The 6,000-nt window shown below is 43.1% G+C and overlaps 1 long non-coding RNA gene across 1 annotated transcript in view; it reads right to left on the bottom strand.

Annotated features, from left to right (window-relative positions):
- Positions 1-283: 283 nt before the first annotated feature.
- LOC145540972 (uncharacterized) overlaps positions 284-6,000 on the bottom strand; it is a 45,827-nt gene continuing 40,110 nt past the window's right edge. Inside the window, exon 5 of the long non-coding RNA XR_014078674.1 lies at positions 284-1,516. This is a non-coding gene — a long non-coding RNA (uncharacterized LOC145540972). The remainder of the gene's footprint in view (positions 1,517-6,000) is intronic.

Below are 6,000 nucleotides of genomic sequence, written 5' to 3'. Positions count from 1 at the left end.
CTCAGACCTGGCCAGTTTCACTAATTTATGTAGTCAGGTCTGGTCTCTGTAGACTTTTTGATATGCTTAAGTCAATTCAATTTGATTCATTGAAAATTTAATCAGGTGTCTATTATGTGACTAGTACTGGATAATTTTTTTTTAATCAGGTACTTATTATATTTTGTGGAGGATAAAAAAGTTTTTTTTTAAAAGATGATCTCTCATGCAAAGAGAATGCCACCTTGACAGGAGGCAGGTTGTAGACATGAGATGCAGCAAGAGTCCGAAGCAAAAAGGTATATGGTTGGTGAGCAACAGATACTTCCAAGAAAGGAACAATTACTAGTTTGAGTTCCTTATACTCATATGACAGAGTACCTTTTCAAAATCTTTCATGCACAGCTCTTGCTTTGATGAACCCTGGTGAGATAGGTAGGACATGAATTAGTCCTTTTGCTTTACTAAGGAAGGTACTGAGGCCAAGCAATGTCTTGGCCAGGTCTACCATCAAGGCTTAGAGTCTAAGCCAGGCCTCTGCATTCCAATCCAGTGCTCTTTCAAACCAAGCCAGGTGTCTGGGGACGGATTCTACTGCCAGCAAAGAAGGCTCATGTGGTTTGGAGACTCTGAAGAATGATGATTTCAATATGGAAGACTTATCCCGCCAAGAATAATTCATCAAAGAGTGAATCAGTTCAGAAAAGGACACACCCAAACCATGTCATCACCTGGGGAATGAGTTCTCATCTTTCAGTGCAAGTCATGCCTTACAAAGTTTGAGAGAAGCCATTTGGCCTGGCCCATTTCCTGCACTGTGAAGTCGTAGGTATATTTGATGATTTGGGCTGGAGTCTTTGCTGGAGACATCCCAGGTTCCTTAACCATAGAGAGATCTGTGGAGTGGAGGCAGTGCCGGCTGAGCATCTAGGGCAATGCACAAGGACTGGGTGAGCCAAGTCCCCAAGGCAGCTATCTTCTCTCTTTATCCCCAGTTTTCCTACCCAGCTTCTGAGTAGCTCATTTTGCCTCTGAGTCCAGCCTGGGTGGTATCCACCAGGCTGCTGCTTCCCTGTGGGGAGATAGGAGGGGACGTAGAGAGGATGCTCCAGAGACATCTCTCCAGCTTAGAGGCAGAAAAATCTAATAGCTACGTGGTCAAGATGCCAGAATATGTAAGGAAAGGTGTAGAGGATAATCCATGTAGCAAAAGAGGTCATTTTGTCAGTGCCCACTAAAAATGAGTACTGTCAGTTACTTTGCTTGTGTATGATCTTAATTCAGTTTTAAACAAATCCGAAGTTATCTGACTCCAAGACTCATATTTCCCACCCACTACCCTCCAAACCTCACTGTGTGTCCTCTGATTGACAATGGAGGTTCAAGGACATTTGTCCCTTATTCTCTGCTCTCTTCCATCTAGGTGACAGTTTGTTGAAGAGATAGTGTAAGTCATCGGCCAATAAACAGATACACATTGCATGCAGCAAATTACAATAATTAGATTGTAACATCGATCATTTTCACATCTGTAGTCCTTATGTTTGTGTTTGAAATGGCCAGTAGGATTGAAGATGAGCATGGAAGGAAATAATTACATGTTATCTGAATAAAATCTGCAACAAATTACCTATAAAACTATAACTATCCAAACAGGATGACATTTACTTTATAAGTTCATGACTCCCTTTCTTTAAGGTTTGCTAAAAAGAGAGCAAAGTAATTATAGTTCTTCTCTGATTGATTAAGCATGACATATATTCTAATATGAAAGTAACGCTTGTCCTTTGTTATACCATCATTTGGCTTACAGTGATTTGCAAGGTAGCAGATAGAATTATTTCAGAGCTGCTAGCCTGAACTTTGCTATACTAAAAATAGAATCTTGGGTCTCCTTTGCTTCAACCAAGAATTCATATTCAGTCCCCATGTTTCAACTTTCATATAGATCTGAAATGATGTTGCAGCTATTAGAGCCTCTTTTTTTTTTCCCTCTTGTACATCAGAAAACACATGTTGCCACAGTTGGTTTGGAAAAAAAAAAAAACACCTGCTAAGATTCCCTTTAAAGCAATTATGTAGTTAGTGGTCTGTCAGATGGAGTGTTTTTCACCTTCAGAATAAAATAATGTTAGACATGACTGAGAAAAAAGACACACATAATTTAGAACATCAATAAAATATGCTACTTGTCAAGCTATGAGGAGGACTGTTCAATTTAAAGCAGCAATTATTTAAAAAATTGGTCAAGACCACATATTTTGAGAAGATTACCATTACTAATACAGCAATTAATTATTTTAAAAATCCATACAAATGAAAGGAGAATTAGAAACAAAATATAATAATGGCAGCACACATATACTATGCCTATTATGTGGTAAGCATTATTCCAAATATGTGTTAACTCGATTAATTCTTGCAAGAACCCTATGAACTAGATCATATTATGAGCTCCTTTTCCCAGATGTGGGCAGAGAAGCCCTAAGAGGTTAAGAACTTCGCCAAGGTCAAACAGTTTTGAAATTCTAGATATCCAGTTATCTTCAGGTCATGCTGCTGGAATATTCTATGGAAGGAAATAGTAGACTTCTTGGGTTAAAGAAGTTAAAGGATAGACTCTCAACAGGAAAGTGGTGGTATAAGCCTTTCCCTGGACCCCTGCCTCATCCTAGAACAGAATGGTCTGTGGGCCTCTGAGCCCCTCTGGTCTTGGCTACCCCCATGAACCCAGAGACCCTTGTACGGTAGTAGACCAATAGCTCTGGTGGTTCACTCAGGCTCCTGGCCCGACCTCGTTCCCTGGGACTTCTCTGGCTGAGCTGAATTTCGACCCCAATCCCATTTCATCTGCCTTTTCTAATTCTGTGCTGCCTCTGTCTCCCCGGGCCTGGAGAACTAGCTCATATGTTGTCTTCTTTGGGAAGACTGTGCTCAATGCCTCAAACAAATCCAAAAGAAGACATTCGAGGGTCTAAGTCCTAGCTCTGTTACTTACTCTTCCCTGGATGACTCTCAAGCTTTATTTCAGGGCTTCTTGATTCAGTTTGCTCAAGTGCAAAATGGGGGTTTTCAGGGTATTTCTGAATATCACATGATATATATCAAGCAATGGATTCATGGCATATGCTGGAGGGTTAGTACCCCCCTCTCTCCCTTCCTTTCTTCCTTCTTTTTAAAAAGATTACCTCTCTCTGGGTCTCAGATTCTCATTGAAAAGGGAAGGGACTAGGCTGTTGGTATCCCTTCACTTTCATATTCTGTGGTTCAAAACTGTAATTATTGAATGATTGAGATACCTACAAGCTAGTTTGTATTTCGAAGACCTAACTGTGGTCAGAGTGATATTCTTGCTAGATAGTTGAATAATTACTTATTAATTTAATGTACACACACTGAGTCAAAAGATAGATGAAATCATTTTGCCCTTTTGGAACTCAATCCAGGCAGGGAGAGAGATAGACAGACAGACAGGGGATAAGTTTAGAATATAACCCATTGCAGGCTAGAATAGAATAGAGGCTTGCCTAAGTGTAACTAGCTTACAGGAGAAGATATCTGAGGATGCATTCAGTTCAATACTGAGCCTCCTCTGTGGTCTCCTGGTGCCACTTACCTGGAGGTTGATGCTCAGTGTGGGGGCTTCATCTCTTGCCCCAAACAGCAGCATCTTTGCTCCTAGTACCTTTACTACTAGGAACAACAGGCCACTGCATCCTTCATGAGGCCTGAAAGCTGAGTGAATTTGGAAGGAAGGATTTTCTTAGACAATTAATGGGAAATTAATTCAGTCCCTTAAATTGATAGTGTGAAACGACACCCATGTCTGGAGATGCCAGACAGCCAACAGCCTGACCACATGCTCTAGCTGGAAGGGTGGGGCCAGGTCCTTGCCTTCTGGCAGGTCAGGCCAACTGGCTTCCGGTTGTTAGCTCCATGTGCGTGATGCCACTGGCCTTCTGGGAAGGGCGCCCTCTGCTCTCCCTTTGTTTGCCTCCCTTTCCCCTCCTACTTACCTGAGTTTGGGGAATGCATGCAATATTCAAGACCCCCTTAAAACTAGGGGCTCCCCATCCCTTGCTTTCCATCTTCTAAGCTACAGAATCATGGACATACACAATTGCTGGTAAACAGGGCTGAGGTAGTAACAATAGGTTCTACCATTTATGCTTTACCTGGCCTATGTTAGCTTTGCTAGTATAGTTGAGATCAGAGAGGCTTAAGAATTTCACCTAAAGGTTGCATAGTTGGGAGGATGGAGTTTGAAATTCCACGTTCATTTACTGAGCAAATATGAAGCAAGAGTGACTATGCACAGATGCTCAAGGGGAGATGGACAAGGTTGCTGTGGTGGTCACAGGCTCATAGAGAAGGTGAATGGAAAGTAGTCTAACAGGGATAAGCACAGGTTTCAGCAGCAGCAGCAGAGAGGCAGGGAGTTCCAAGAAGGCTGCCTGGTGGAGGTGCCATGGGAGTTTAATTGCAGAGAATAAACAGTAGTTTTTCAGGTGAATGCAGGGGGTTGCTGTTGTTTAGTCACTAAGTCATATCTGCCTGTTTTGCGACCCCATGGACTAGCCCACCAAGCTCCTTTGTCCACGGGATTACCCAAGCCAGAATATTGGAGTGGGTTGCCATTTCCTTCTCCAGGGGATCTTCCCGACACAAGGATCAAACCCATGTCTCCTGCATTGGCAGGCACATTCTTTACCACTGAGCCACCAGGGAAGCCTGAATGCAGGTGGTAGGGGAGGACATTCTGGGTTGAAGGAAAGGAGACAGCCAAGGACCACACTGGCAAGTCTTAAGGACACTGAAGGTGACAAAGGTTGATGTGGTGTGGGATGGACTGGGGCTGGAGAGGTGGCTGAGGTCAGATCCCAAACAGTATGCGTGAGGACATACAAGGAGCCTGAACAGAAAAAAACAACCCTCAGACCATTTTAAGAACTTCCATCTCTTCCTTCATCAATGCATCTTCTTTTTCAAGTGTTTAGGCAATCTATTTCTGTATAACCAACATGCTACATTTTAGTAGAGGAAAATGATCATCATTTTGTGCATTGTGTGCAGATGCTGTGGGTCAGGAGGTCATAAGGGGCACTGTGGGGCTGGGATGGCTGGGACTAGAGGAGGCACATCTGAGAAGACTTCTTCACTCCCAGGCCTGGCACCTGGCCAGAATGGCTGAGGGACAGGCCCCACTGGGACCGCTGATCAGGAGGCCTCCTTGAAGCTCTTCCAACACAGTGGCCTCTGATTCATCAGATGCCTTACCCAAGGGCTCCCATCTTTAGGAAGGAGCGGTCTGGTGAGCAAAGAAGATGGTGTAAGGCCCTTTCTGACTCAGCCTTGAAAATCATAGTGTCACTCTCACCATTCCCCAGAGATCAGGCCAGTCATAGGCAGCAGAGCTCAAGGGGAAGGGTGTCAAAGAATTGGTGGCCATGTTTTAAAACTGCCATACCTAGTAAAGCCCACAGGTCCTGAGACCTAGTCACTTAACTCTTCTGTAGACTCATTAAACTTACTAGTCCAAGATCTTAATGGTCTTTGAATCAGTGATTTCTAAAATCCTTTACCCCTAGTGAAACACAGGGAGGAAGAGCTGGTGTCAGGGTGAGAGAGGGACCCCTGCCCACCAGGCATGCCTCTCCCTCTAAATACATGTTTAATAAACACATGTTTAAAGTCACTTTCTCAGAATTCTGTATGATCTGAGGAGCAAGGTTTCCAATTCCCTCTTTTAAAGTATTGTTTGCCTTTCATAAAGATTCAAGTGGGTGACAAGTCTCCACTGGTATAAATCCAGACCCAGGAAACTCATAGGGACCTTTTAGGAGTGTCCCCACAGCTCATGCCACTCAGCAGGGCGTGTTCTACTCATACTTGGAGCCAGTTCTTTTTATAGTATCAAAAAAAAAAAAAAGTCTAAGCCAATGGCTATCTGTATTACCTGCTCTGCAACCACTTTTTAAATATCTGATTTCAGGTTTTGGCTTTTTTTTTCTAGCTAGTGTT

Source organism: Giraffa tippelskirchi, chromosome 3, assembly GCF_054371585.1.
Source record: "Giraffa tippelskirchi isolate mGirTip1 chromosome 3, T2T-mGirTip1v1.2.pri, whole genome shotgun sequence".
Classification (NCBI taxonomy): domain Eukaryota; kingdom Metazoa; phylum Chordata; class Mammalia; order Artiodactyla; family Giraffidae; genus Giraffa; species Giraffa tippelskirchi.
The sequence above is the reverse complement of the archived record's forward strand: the minus strand, read 5'-3'. Positions and strand labels throughout refer to the sequence as shown.